Source organism: Oncorhynchus tshawytscha, linkage group LG08 (assembly GCF_018296145.1).
Source record: "Oncorhynchus tshawytscha isolate Ot180627B linkage group LG08, Otsh_v2.0, whole genome shotgun sequence".
Classification (NCBI taxonomy): Eukaryota; Metazoa; Chordata; class Actinopteri; order Salmoniformes; family Salmonidae; genus Oncorhynchus; species Oncorhynchus tshawytscha.
Window position 1 is genome coordinate 80,035,797 of NC_056436.1, and position 15,439 is coordinate 80,051,235.

General features: G+C 43.5%; 1 protein-coding gene across 1 annotated transcript in view; it reads right to left on the reverse strand.

Moving 5' to 3' along the window:
• LOC112239049 (neuroligin-3) overlaps positions 1–9,674 on the reverse strand; it is a 438,413-nt gene extending 428,739 nt beyond the window's left edge. Inside the window, 1 exon segment of the mRNA XM_042326036.1 lies at positions 9,318–9,674. The gene's annotated coding sequence lies outside the window, so the exon portion shown is untranslated.
• Between the last annotated feature and the right edge of the window lie 5,765 nt (positions 9,675–15,439).

A 15,439-nucleotide genomic window follows, 5' to 3' on the forward strand; every position in this document is an offset into this window, starting at 1 on the left:
TGTTAGCAGACTTGAGACATATTACAGACCACTTTATTTGAGCCTGGAGGCAAGGCCCCAATGGGGAAAAGGTTCAATACAGCTTGTTAATATGTCTATTTATTTATTTATATCTCTTTATTGATTTTGATAATAAACAAATAATCTCCCATTTAAAAATGTAGTGGCGCATGGATATAAAATCTCACAGTTAGTTGATAATGATGAGCAATATATAGTAAAGAGATACGGTTATTTTATTTTAGATTAGAAACACGACTATGTGTATATACTGTATGTCCTGGGTATACAGTATAGGTATTCACATACTTAGAAAGGTAATATTTCATCATATATAAGGTTTGACAATGAGTGTAAATGTACTCTTCTATTCTCCCACAGAAAATGAGCCGCACCAAGGTTGAATTCTTCCTTATTCAGGGTGTTCCCATAGCATTGGATGGGAGGATTAAAGAACAGATCCCCAGGCCACCTCTTCATATACACCAATTTAACTAGGAGGATTAAAGAACAGATCCCTAGGCCACCTCTTCACCAATTTAACTAGGAGGATTAAAGAACAGATCCCCAGGCCACCTCTTCATATACAACCATTTAACTAGGAGGATTAAAGAACAGATCCCCAGGCCACCTCTTCATATACACCAATTTAACTAGGAGGATTAAAGAACAGAACCCCAGGCCACCTCTTCATATACACCAATTTAACTAGGAGGATTAAAGAACAGAACCCCAGGCCACCTCTTCACCAATTTAACTAGGAGGATTAAAGAACAGAACCCCAGGCCACCTCTTCACCAATTTAACTAGGAGGATTAAAGAACAGAACCCCAGGCCACCTCTTCATATACACCAATTTAACTAGGAGGATTAAAGAACAGATCCCCAGGCCACCTCTTCATATACACCAATTTAACTAGGAGGATTAAAGAACAGAACCCCAGGTCACCTCTTCACCAATTTAACTAGGAGGATTAAAGAACAGAACCCCAGGCCACCTCTTCACCAATTTAACTAGGAGGATTAAAGAACAGAACCCCAGGCCACCTCTTCACCAATTTAACTAGGAGGATTAAAGAACAGATCCCCAGGCCACCTCTTCACCAATTTGACTAGGAGGATTAAAGGACAGAACCCCAGGCCACCTCTTCACCAATTTGACTAGGAGGATTAAAGAACAGAACCCCAGGCCACCTCTTCACCAATTTAACTAGGAGGATTAAAGAACAGATCCCCAGGCCACCTCTTCACCAATTTGACTTATCTGTAACGGATTTGACTTCTTCTTGTCTCATCAGCTAGCTCTCAGGGGTGTGTGTGTGTGTGTGTGTGTGTGTGTGTGTGTGTGTGTGTGTGTGTGTGTGTGTGTGTGTGTGTGTGTGTGTGTGTGTGTGTGTGTGTGTGTGTGTGTGTGTGTGTGTGTGTGTGTGTGTGTGTGTGCGTGTGTGTGTGCGTGCGTGATTAAACATTTTGGAGGACTGACATCATTTACATTTTAGGTGGCAATGAGTTAAAGATTGAATTATCTCTCTAAATGATTGGCTCCCATCTTCTCTTTTCCAACTGTGGACAGATCGGGAGGCAGTGGGTTGAGAAAAGTGACATATGAAAAAGAGACTTCATGACAGTGCAACCTGTTTGATACTAAGGCCCGAGACATCTCAGAAAGTCATTTATTATAGGATCCGTCAGTCATCAAAGCTTCGTATCGTACCTATAGTTACTGCTTCACTGTGAAGTGGAAGGGTCTGGTTTGCTTAAAGATGATGTTGTTGTTGTTTTCTGTCCATCAACGGAAAAACAAGTGTTGACCAGGACACTGGTAGGTTTGTCTTGAGGGTAGTATGTAAGGCCTGAGTTCTCGGAGCCTTTAGTTAACATCGATATAAGAGATATTTTCACACAAGGTCAGCCAGATGGTGTCAGGGAGAGTGTACAGTTGAAGTCAGAAGTTTACATACATTTAGGCTGGAGTCATTAAAACTAGTTTTTCAATCACTCCACAAATGTCTTGTTAATTAACAAACTATAGCTTTGGCAAGTCAGTTAGGACATCTACTTTGTGCATGACACAAGTAATTTTTCCAACAATTGTTAACAGACAGATTATTTCACTTATAATTCACTGTATCACAATTCCAGTAGGTCAGAAGTTTACATACACTATGTTGACTGTGCCTTAAAACAGCTTGGAAAATTCCAGAACATGATGTCATGGCTTTAGAAGCTTCTGATAGGATAATTGACATCATTTGAGTCACTTGGAGGTGTACCTGTGGCCTACATTCAAGGCCTACCTTCAAACTCAGTGCCTCTTTGCTTGACATCATGGGAAAATCAAAAGAAATCAGCCAAGAACTCAGACATTTTTTTTGTAGACCTCCACAATTCTGGTTCATCCTCGGGAGCAATTTCAAAACACCTGAAAGTACCACGTTCATCTGTACAAACAATAGTTCACAAGTATAAACACCATGGGACCATGCAGCCGTCATACCGCTCAGGAAGGAGACGTGTTCTGTCTCCTAGAGATGAATGTACTTTGGTGCGAAAAGTGCAAATCAATCCCAGAACAACAGCAAAGGACCTTGTGAAGATGCTGGAGGAAACAGGTACAAAAGCATCTATATCCACAGTAAAACGAGTTCTATATCGACATAACCTGAAAGGCCGCTCAGCAAGGAAGAAGCTACTGCTCCAAAACCGTCATAAAAAAGCCAGACTACAGTTTGTAACTGCACATGGGGACAAAGATCATACTTTTGGAGAAATGTCCTCTGGTCTGATGAAACAAAAATAGAACGGTTTGGCAATGATGACCATCGTTATGTTCGGAGGAAAAAGGGGGAGGCTTGCAAGCCGAAGAACACCATCCCAAACGTGAAGCACGGGGGTGGCAGCATCATGTTGTGGGGTGCTTTGCTGCAGGAGGGACTGGTGCATTTCACAAAATAGATGGCTTCATGAGGAGGAAAATTATGTTCATATATTGAAGCAACATCCCAAAATATCAGTCAGGAAGTTAAAGCTTGGTCGCAAATGGGTCTTTCAAATGGACAATGACCCCAAGCATACTTCCAAAGTTGTGGCAAAATGGCTGAAGGACAACAAAGTCAAGGTATTGGAGTGGCCATCACTAAGCCCTGACCTCAATCCTATAGAAAATGTGTGGGCAGAACTGAAAAAGCATGTGCGAGCAAGGAGGCCTACAAACCTGACTCAGTTACACCAGCTCTGTCAGGAGGAATGGGCCAAAATTCACCCAACTTATTGTGGGAAGCTTGTGGAAGGCTCCCCAAAACTTTTGACCCAAGTTAATCAATTTAAAGGCAATGCTACCAAATACTAATTGAGTGTATGTAAACTTCTGACCCACTGGGAATGTGATGAAAGAAATAAAAGCTGAAATAAATAATTTTCTCTACTATTATTCTGACATTTCACATTCTTAAAATAAAGTGATGATCCTAACTGACCTAAGACAGGGACTTTTTACTAGGTTTAAATGTCAGAAATTGTGAAAAAATGAGTTTAAATGTATTTGGCTAACATGTACGTAATCTTCAACTGTAGTTCCTACTCCTGTTCCTGACCAAACCTCAAACCAACGCATGAAGAATGTTATACAACCAACCTCTGCTTAAGCTGCTATGACAATCTAGCTACATATACATAAACATAATTCATACAAACACACACCCACACATACACACACACACACACACACACACATACACACAAACACTCAATCCCCCCACACACAACCAATACATAAGCCACTACTATTCATTTAATCACGTCATTCCATCTCTTGACATGACTAGAGCCTCTAAACAGGAACCTGGCAGCAGCTTCACCAGGAGCCTCTAAACAGGAACCTGGCAGCAGCTTCACCAGGAGCCTCTAAACAGGAGCCTGGCAGCAGCTTCACCAGGAGCCTCTAAACATGAACCTGGCAGCAGCTTCACCAGGAGCCTCTAAACAGGAACCTGGCAGCAGCTTCACCAGGAGCCTCTAAACAGGAGCCTGGCAGCAGCTTCACCAGGAGCCTCTAAACATGAACCTGGCAGCAGCTTCACCAGGAGCCTCTAAACAGGAGCCTGGCAGCAGCTTCACCAGGAGCCTCTAAACATGAACCTGGCAGCAGCTTCACCAAGAGCCTCTAAACAGGAACCTGGCAGCAGCTTCACCAGGAGCCTCTAAACATGAACCTGGCAGCAGCTTCACCAAGAGCCTCTAAACAGGAACCTGGCAGCAGCTTCACCAGGAGCCTCTAAACATGAACCTGGCAGCAGCTTCACCAAGAGCCTCTAAACAGGAACCTGGCAGCAGCTTCACCAGGAGCCTCTAAACATTAACCTGGCAGCAGCTTCACCAAGAGCCTCTAAACAGGAACCTGGCAGCAGCTTCACCAGGAGCCTCTGAACATGAACCTGGCAGAAGCTACTCCAGCAGGCTTGGAGGAGACAACCCAGAATCCACTCGTAGCAGTGTGTTGGTAAAATCACTGGGGAAGGCAAGCCCCCCCCCAAAAATATATATAACAACCTTTGTGTTGTGATAATTGCGTTGTTTGCTCTATAATCTGTTAGTCCATATGCTTTGCCACCCTCATATATACAGTAGACCGAATGCCGGGACAATAAGAAGACACAGTTGCAGAATACATTCAACCACACCTTTGTTTCAGCACAAAACCAGAGAGCAACATCTGTCTGGTGAAGTCCACACAACAGTTACATGACCTACAGCAGGGTCAAGCAAGCTATTGTTGCCCACATATTTCAGACCACAAAACAACTATTGATTTAGAACCACAGAGAGTTAACTCAAGTCGCAGAGAAAACAGGAGCTGCCTCCACTACTGCAGCACCATTTCAACATCATCAAATCAACAACGCTTAATACAGTGACAACTAAAAGATACCAAAAACTATTTGGTCCAATCAACGTAAGCTAAATATGATTTGGCTGGTCCATGGCTCTGATTTCTGTGTGTGTGTGTGCATCATGTGTGTTGTGTGTTGTTTGTGTTTGTGTTGTGTGTGTGTGTGTGTGTGTGTGTGTGTGTGTGTGTGTGTGTGTGTGTGTGTGTGTGTGTGTGTGTGTGTGTGTGTGTGTGTGTGTGTGTGTGTGTGTGTGTGTGTGTGTGTGTGTGTGTGTGTGTGTGTGTGTGTGTGTGTGTGTGTGTGTGTGTGTATGTTCGTGCAAGTATAAATAACATGTTGATTCACCCTATCTGTAGAGAAACTCCAATGCCATCCTCCTCTCTTTCATGTTGATGAAACGGTCTATCACTCATTCATACAGGACACACGTTTAGTTTTGTTGTTCTAGGCTACCTGGCTAAAATGCTTGCTTTCTAGCTTAACTTCCTTTCATGGGCAACGTTAGCTAGTTAACATTAGCCTTCTACATCTAGCTACATATTGAACTTCCATCCTCTCAGGCCAAGGGCACAACAATGTGTGAATTAATGGTTGGATCAGAATCGTCGTTATAATTATTGGCCAGTACAGAGAATTAAGTTTAAAAAAGTCCAAATCGTCATCTATGGCTACTTTAGGAAAGGGCCAATTTTAGCTAGCTAGACACCGGAGAACAACAACACAAAGAGATGCAACAATTCAATTATTTTATGTTATTTAAAAAATGATCAAGGGCTGGTCAGAGTTCCTGACACACCGTGCAGGTCTTATTCTGTCCTTTCTGGGCGTTTTGTTTGTTTCTGTTGTTTTTGTGTGCCTTAATCGAAACTGTGTACTTATTCAGACTCCTGAAATATTTCCTCTATACAGCAAAAATGTACTCTTAACATGTGAATGTAACTCCGCTCTGTGTATGTATGGTACATGTTCTTTGTGTGTTTTCGAAATAAAAAATTAGTGTAAAAAAATAAAATACAAATATTAAGGGAGGCCAAATGCTCAATGGCTTTCCTCGCATTCAATGTTACAATGTCATACTCTTTTTGACCAGACAGCATCAGATAGATGGGCTACACATACTGAGACAGAGGGGCGCTGTTTCGCTCGCTAGGATGCTTTCTCCTGTGAGATACATTCAGCCTCATGCGAATTGAAGGAAAATTATGAAACACATAGCGACAACTTTTGGGGAAAGACTAGCTTCCCAATAGACTAGCTTCCCAATAGACTTGCTTCCCAATCATACACTCCATTGTTCAAGAGTCTGACTCCACCACTAGTTATACAATGCTGTGAGACACACTATAAACATCTTGTTTTCTGCCAGGCTTTCAATCAGTGGGCATGGTAAAGGTGATGACAGGACCTTAATAAACATGCAGTGAAGAAGTTATCCTCTCTCTCTCTCTCTCTGTCTCTCTCTCTCTCTCTCTCTCTCTCTGTCTCTCTCTCTGTCTGTGTCTCTCTCTCTCTCTCTCTCTGTCTCTCTCTCTCTGTCTCTCTCTCTCTCTGTCTGTGTGTGTCTCTCTCTCTCTCTGTCTCTCTCTCTGTCTCTCTCTCTCTGTTTCTCTGTCTCTCTATCTCTGTCTCTCTGTCTCTCTCTCTGTCTCTCTCTGTCTCTCTCTCTGTCTCTCTCTCTCTGTCTCTCTCTGTCTCTCTCTCTCTCTCTGTGTGTGTGTGTGACATAATAAAATACTTAATATAACATATTTGACTATTATTTGATGACCACATATATGAATTATTTCATAAAAACTCTTTAACTACAAGCCTTTATATTGCTGTGTCTTTCACATTATTTCTGGCAATGAGTGATGTCATCATAACTATATGAATTAAAAACTAACGTGGGCCCTTTTCTCTGAATATGAATAATGTTGTCATCATGACTGGTGCATGGGAGAAAAAAAACAACCCATATTATATTAGTAGGAGAATCGGATTTGAAACAGCAAGCAACTGGGAAAAGACCCGTTTAGGCTACGGGACGGGAATAGGAATGGAGAAGGGGACAGGGAGAATGGAGAAGGGGACAGGGAGAATGGAGAAGGGGACAGGGAGAATGGAGAAGGGGACAGGGAGAATGGAGAAGGGGACAGGGAGAATGGAGAAGGGGACAGGGAGAATGGAGAAGGGGACAGGGAAAATGGAGAAGGGGACAGGGAGAATGGAGAAGGGGACAGGGAGAATGGAGAAGGGGACAGGGAGAATGGAGAAGGGGACAGGGAGAATGGAGAAGGGGACAGGGGGAATGGAGAAGGGGACAGGGAGAATGGAGAAGGGGACAGGGAGAATGGAGAAGGGGACAGGGGGACAGGGAATGGAGAAGGGGACAGAGAGAATGGAGAAGGGGACAGGGAGAATGGAGAAGGGGACAGGGAGAATGGAGAAGGGGACAGGGAGAATGGAGAAGGGGACAGGGAGAATGGAGAAGGGGACAGGGAGAATGGAGAAGGGGACAGGGAGAATGGAGAAGGGGACAGGGGGAATGGAGAAGGGGACAGATAGAATGGAGAAGGGGACAGGGAGCATGGAGAAGGGGACAGGGAGAATGGAGAAGGGGACAGGGAGAATGGAGAAGGGGACAGGGGGAATGGAGAAGGGGACAGGGGGAATGGAGAAGGGGACAGGGGGAATGGAGAAGGGGACAGGGGGAATGGAGAAGGGGACAGGGGGAGAATGAACATTAGTAGCATGCCTAATCCATTACATTATACTGAAAGCACACACGTCAAATCGAAATAGACACAGTACAATATGGTGTCAAAGTTACATGCAAAGGATCATAAGGGAAGGAAATGTATATTGGGAGACAGAACATCAATTAAAACATGTAAGAGGCGTCCAACATCAAAAGCTTCTATGCAATAATGTGGCTAATTGCTCCTTTGCGCTATAGGCTATATTCAAAGGTAAGAATAAGCGGGAATAGGAAGGGGAATTTCATACAAATGTCTTGGTTTTAGGGGAAACAATTATTCACCGAATCACCATGACAACTCCTTGTCTGTATGTATCTCCTCTCCCCATTGCAATTCAGCTCTGTAAGTTATTTCTTCCTTCATCTCCTAGAAGACTACAATGAAACCATTTTACTCCGCTGCTAAACGTCCGGGAAAATAAAGAAAAACGCAACGAGAAAAACATTCCGTGGAAACCAGCCGGTTTGAATGTTAAAAGATGCCAATTTTATAGCCCTACAACTCCATGACAGAAACGCTTTCTCACAGTAAAATAGGTCGTTTTGATTTTCGATATTTCCTTCGTCACAAAAAAGAAACCATGAAAATGCATGATTTGAGTAGCCTATAACACGAAACGAGCAGAGCACTAGAGCAAAGCGGCATCGTTTTATTGGGCATATGGAGACGTAGACAGGTGGACTCACATAATCATTTACTAAACACTGGAAGGTATTAACAACTATGTAATAACTGTGTAACAACCTTTTTTTTTAACTCAATAAAACACTAGCAATGAACAGTAGCCTAGGATAGTAACAACAACATCATAACATCCGTGAATATTATCGTTGATATAGCATGATTAACAGGCCCACCTGTAATTATAATACATAAACGTCTCGAAAACAAATAGGGGTATATTTTACGCATGACTTGACTTTGATCGATACAACAACAGCCCAAAAATCTATGAATCTAGTCAGAACTTCTGGACCATCATATTGGGGCAACTGAAATCGGATACAGCAGGTCTGGACACGCGCCCATTTCAACCAGAGAGATTCACTTGCAGTAGCGTTATGCCTATACCAAGAGAAAGACTCCTCTCTCCTCTGGCACCCACATTTATGGCCTTATAATTTTGTGAATGTTTTGTTATGTGAACATTCAGTAACCACAGGAGCTTCGCTGAGCTTAGCGCATAGAATTCTCAATCACAGCCGATGGTCAAGCACCCCAGTAACGCAGGGCACGGAGAGGCCAGCGACAGGCAGACCATATCTCAAGTAACAAGTACTCAATTTCACCATCACTAACCGACACCAGAGATACTCAACCATGTGATTTCGTTCCCTGCACAAGAATAAAGGATCCCAATGCATGAGACCAGACTGCCCAACACAAACAGACATTTAACTTTGAGCTCAAATTACACTTAGCTCTCTCTCTATCTCTCTCTCTGTCCTCGACACTCAAATTAAAAGGCACGCGCATCACCGGACACCATGTCAAGCTTCAGCACCGGCTGAATAGAAAACATCAGTGTCTCACTGCAAAGTAAAATATTCCATGCATATAATCAAATAGGCTACTGAGATGCATTTTATAGCTACATTAGCAGTAATTTTAGCCAAATGTCACCATGAAAATGTTTTAGAAAAACAGAATACTAGCTCTTAATATTCAAGTGTTGCCTGTGACTCACCTGCCTTGGAGAGATGCAAATTCCCCCATTCCATTCCCGGTATTTTCTTCAGAAAAAAGCTGGAGACAATATTTCTGTGCACTTTACTTTCAGTTGTAAATAGTCCTTGCAGATATCCTTATAGTGTATTACTTGGATTCGTTTCAGAATTACATTTCCCAACGTAAAGATTTTTCAGCAGTTTCAGTCCGTTCATATTTTAATATTTTTTTCCTCCGTTTTCTCCTCGGCTAGACTCCTCCGTCAGCGCTGTACGTTTGACGATCTTCCCTTGCCTCTTCGTGAGGTCGCTCCACCACACACACGAGCTCTAACAGAGCGCTGCGCGGTCCCGGCTCCATATTCGGGAAAGCCAATAGATGTGAGAGTTACTAAGTAACCAAGTTCACACGCATCCTACATGAAAAAGAGAGGAGCACGCGGATTTTTGCAAATGTCTTTTCCGAAAATAAGAAATGATCTCACTGCTGTACAGTGAGATGTTGACTCTTTGTTTATGCTTATGATGAAAATGCTGATCCAAGTCACGTGGGGTTGGCAGTGGCACAGGGCTTGTGTGGCATCACATGCGTCACACATTCTCAATGGGTTCAAAATGATTCTTAAAATAATGTTATTCTTCCCTTTCCGCCTATATGGATGCACACATGATTATTTACCTTGAGCTCAATTCAGTTGACTATAGTTAATGCCACTGCCTCATATCTGAATGTTTCTGATCAGTCTGTTTGTGCAGAAGTGATACTTGAATAATCTGCAATAGTCACAAGGCAGCAAGATAAAAGCTTCAGCAGGGTAGCCTACTGGTTAGAGTTTTGGATTAGTAACCGAAAGGTTTCATGTTCAAATCCCCGAGCTGTCTTTCTGCCCCTGGACAGGCAGTTAACCCACTGTTCCTTGGCTGTCATTGAAAATAAGAATTTGTTCTTAACTGACTTGCCTATTAAAATAAAGGTAAAAAAAAAAAACATTTGGATTTCAATATTTATTGTTTGAACTCCTTCAGGGAGATCATTTGGAATGCCAGGCAGAGGGTTAGTTGGCTCATTACAGTCGAGGCGGAAATGCATCACTATGGCCGATGGCACTCGCTCTATGGCATTTGATTGGATGGGATGTGTCTTTCAAGTCACTTGTGTGCAAAGATAGAAGCATAGAATAGCTGTGTACAGCTACCCACCAGTCCCGGGAGGATTGTAGAGGTGTAATGTCAACATACTGTAAGATATATAGTAATATTCCCCCATCAGTGGGCAAGGTGCTGGTGGCTATTACTGTATTTCTTATACCTATCCCACCCTTTAAGATTGACATGAAGTCCCTTGGGCTGTCTTTTTGGGAGGGGATACATTCCACCTAGCCTATCAGTAGGCATGGGAAAGGTGATGACAGGACCCAGTAAGATGCAATAAACAGGCAGTTCTTTCTCTCTCTCTCTTGCGCTCTCTCTCTCTCTCTCAATTAAATAAAATTCAATTCAATTCAAGGGGCTTTATTGGCATGGGAAACATATGTTAACATTGCCAAAGCAAGTGAGGTAGATAATATACAAAAGTGAAATAAACAATAAAAATGTACAGTAAACATTACACATACAGAAGTTTCAAAACAATAAAAACATTACAATTCCCTTTTTGCCCCTCTCTTTCTCTCTCTCTCTCTCTCTCTCTCTCTCTCTCTCTCTCTCTGTCCCCTGTCCCCCTCCCCCCCCCCCTCTCCCCTCTCTCTCTCTCTCTCTCTCTCTCTCTCCCCCCCTCTGTCCCCCTCCCCCATCCCCCTCTATCTCTCTCTCTCTCTCTCTCTCTGTCCCCCTCTCCCCCCTCTCCCATCCCTCTCTCTCTCTCTCTCTCTCTCTCTCTCTCTCTCTCTCTCTCTCTCTCTCCCCCTCTCTCCCCCTTTCTCCCCTCTCTCTCTCTCTCCCTCTCTCTCTCCCCATCCCTCCCTCCCTCCTCTTTCCCCCCCCCCTCCCTCCCCCCCTCTCTCTCTCTCTTTCTCAGATCCTGCAGGTGTTTGGTTCCAGAGGAATGTATGGTGGAATTGCCCTTTCAACACCCTGCTAGCATACTAATGGCCTGGGGTGAGATGTCTTTACCTTGACCTGGAGCTGGTTCACAATCCCCATGCTAACGGTTTATTGTGGCAATGCTACATTTACATAGGATATAATTAGACTTAGCAGAAGCTTACAGGGGGTGAGAGGAGAAACACACACACACACACACACACACACACACACACACACACACACACACACACACACACACACACACACACACACACACACACACACACACACACACTCACACACACACACACACACACACACACACACACACACACACTCAGCAGCAGTCATTGGACCTCGTTCCCACTCAAGAATTCCCCCAGAAACTGGGTGTTGTGTGTTTAGGTTGCCATCCCTTCTCCAAATCCCAACCACTTCACCCCAAGGCACAACATGTAGGTGTAGTAGGTTCAGACAGGTACAGGAGAGGAAGATGGTGAAACTGGATACATAGCTGCAACAACAATGACTGGCGCAACTCTGCTAGGGTACTGATGCTGATCTCGTTCTTCAGCTATTTTACATTCAGCTGTGTTAATGACTAGCTCGCTGAAGCAGAAACAAACTGTCATTCTGCTATGAGGATTAGCAATTAGATTACATCTACTGTTATGGTACACAGTGGTGGTTGAGATGCAGTGGCGGCTGGTGGGAGGAGCTATAGGAGAACGGGCTCATTGTAATAGCTGAAATGGAATGAATGGAACGGTATGAAACCACATGTTTGACACGTTCCATTTATTCCATTCCAGCCATTACAATGAGCCTGTCCTCCTATAGCTCCTCCCACCAGCTTCCTCTGTTGAGAAGGTATTTCAACAACACATACCAGATATCCATCATCAGACATCAAGTTCATGGAAACAGTAGATAGTGTTCACAGTCCCTCTGACATCCATCCACTATTTAACCCGGACGTTGGTTGAAGCTCCATTGTAACGTTCCATACAGGTGTACCACAGTTCTAACAGAATGGATTTTCTAATTCTCTACATAAAGGGAGGAATTAGAGCAGCATATCCCCTGTGAGTCCCTGTATCTTTCCCCCTCCCCACCTCCCTTCCTACCCAACCCTTTTCATTACATCCCTGTGCATCACTTTATCTCTTTCCCCCTCCTCCCTCCTCAACCTGTTCATTAGGCCTACATCCCCAATGCACCTCTCTCTCTCTCTCTCTCTCTCTCTCTCTCTCTCTCCCTCCCTCCCTCCCTCCCTCCCTCCCTCCCTCCCTCCCTCCCTCCCTCCCTCCCTCCCTCCCTCCCTCCCTCCCTCCCTCCCTCCCTCCCTCCCTCCCTCCCTCCCTCCCTCCCTCCCTCCCCCTCCCTCCCTCCCCCTCCCTCCCTCCCTCCCTCCCTCCCTCCCTTCCAATGTGTTTAATGACAGCTGGGGAGTGCTGCTGGGGACTGCTGGTGACCCCGCCCCTCTACAGAAGGATCTAATTAGCAGGTTCTCTCCTGTCATGCCTGCCACCAGATGGGTTCCCACAATGCACCCTGCCAATGTCAGCCCAGAGCCACATGCCGAGTAGGGCCTCACAGGTGGAGGAGGAGAGAGGGAGATGAAAATATATAAAACAACTCGCTCTCTTCTTTCTCTCTCTCTCCCTGAATCTCTCGCTTCCCTCTCAGTATTGTACAAAATGTAAATATTTCACTATACAACAGCATGTAGCATAATTTCACTGCAACTCACTTCTTAATTAGCCAGAGTTATACATAATAGTTCCAGTCCCAGTATTTTTATACACTCTGCAGCAACAATTTCACTACCTACATTGATGGACAGAACTATACTTAACATGTGTGTAATTCTCGACAAGGTCTCACATCACAATTAGATGTTCATCCAATTCTCAAACATCAAATTTCAAAGATGTTCCAAACGTCAAATTCAAAATACTTAAGATTATGGTTAGGCATTAACTCCATGTTAAGATTAAGGTTAAGGTTAGGCATTAACTCCAACATGTTAAGATTAAGGTTATGGTTAGGCATTAACTCCAACATGTTAAGGTTAAGGTTAGGCATTAACTCCAACATGTTAAGATTAAGGTTAAGGTTAAGGTTAGGCATTAACTCCAACATGTTAAGATTAAGGTTAGGCATTAACTCCAACAGGTTAACGTTAGGCATTAACTCCAACATGTTAAGATTAAGGTTAAGGTTAGGCATTAACTCCAACATGTTACGGTTAAGGTTAGGCATTAACTCCAACAGGTTAAGGTTAGGCATTAACTCCAACAGGTTAAGGTTAAGGTTAAGGTTAGGCATGAACTCCAACAGGTTAAGGTTAGGCATTAACTCCAACATGTTAAGGTTAAGGTTAAGGTTAAGGTTAGGGATGAACTCAGAATGGTTAATGTAAGGCTTAAGGTTTTGGATAGGCTTAAAACAAAAATATCACAACCAAGTTTCTATCACTGGTTTTGGGTTAGGGTCAGAGGCAGCTGACCCTAAAACCATCTTGAAGGTAACAGTGCTCACTGTTGCCAATAGTGGTTGGTTTCCACATCATCTCTCGATGTCCGATTGTCACGCCCTGACCTTAGAGAGCCCTTTTATTCTCCATTTTGGTTAGGTCAGGGTGTGACTAGTGTGGGCAATCTATGTTTTCTATTTCTTTGTTGGCCGGTATGGTTCCCAATCAGAGGCAGCTGTCTATCGTTGTCTCTGATTGGGGATCATATTTAGGCAGCCTTTTCACACCTGTTGTTTGTGGGAACTTGTTTTGGTACTGTGCTGTTTAGCCCTACTAAGCTTTACGGTTCGTTTGCATTTTTTTCTTTCCTGTGTTCATTTAATAAAGAAGATGTACGCCTACCACGCTGCACCTTGGTCCGATCCTTCCATTGACGAGCGTAACACCGATGTCCTCCGACATGGATGGACTTCAAACACTGACCAGTATCACAGGTGACCCACCTGGTAATTCTGTCTGATCTAGCCCTAAATGTTGCCCCTTGTAATTCGAGCTTTATCGAGCCTTAAATATTGCCCTGGTAAATCTAGCTGTATCGAGCATTAAATATTGCCCCTGGTAATTCTAGCTGATCTAGCCCTAAATATTGCCCCTGGTTAAATATAGCTGGATCTAGAGTCTAAATATTGCCCCTGGTAAATATAGCTGGATCTAGCTCTAAATATTGCCCCTGGTAAATATAGCTGGATCTAGTTCTAAATATTGCCCCTGGTAAATATAGCTGGATCTAGCTCTAAATATTGCCCCTGGTAAATATAGCTGGATCTAGTACTAAATATTGCCCCTGGTAAATATAGCTGGATCTAGTTCTAAATATTGCCCCTGGTAAATATAGCTGGATCTAGTTCTAAATATAGCTGGATCTAGCTCTAAATATTGCCCCTGGTAAATATAGCTGGATCTAGCTCTAAATATTGCCCCTGGTAAATATAGCTGGATCTAGCTCTAAATATTGCCCTTGATGGAAAATATTTGTTTCTTTCCTTTCCCCTCAAATCATTGTTGAAGAAAAAAACATGTTTTGAATTTGAAAGCATTTTGATGTTTCCCTGAGTCAAAGATAACCACTAACAATACACCACTTGCCTGAACAAAAATGTTTGAAAACTTTGAAATGTTGCGTGCCCGGAGAACACAATAAATGAGACTTGGGAATGCAGACCACGACTCCCATCAACAATAAATGAGGCTGGGGAATGCAGACCATCAACTCCCATCAACGATAAATGAGGCTGGGGAATGCAGACCATCAACTCCCATCAACGATAAATGAGGCTGGGGAATGCAGACCATCAACTCCCATCAACAATAAATGAGGCTGGGGAATGAAGACCACGACTCCCATCAACAATAAATGAGGCTGGGGAATGCAGACCATCAACTCCCATCAACAATAAATGAGGCTGGGGAATGCAGACCATCAACTCCCATCAACAATAAATGAGGCTGGGGAATGCAGACCACAACTTCCATCAACAATAAATGAGGCTGGGGAATGCAGACCATCAACTCCCATCAACGATAAATGAGGCTGGGGAATGCAGACCATCAACTCCCATCAACAATAAATGAGGCTGG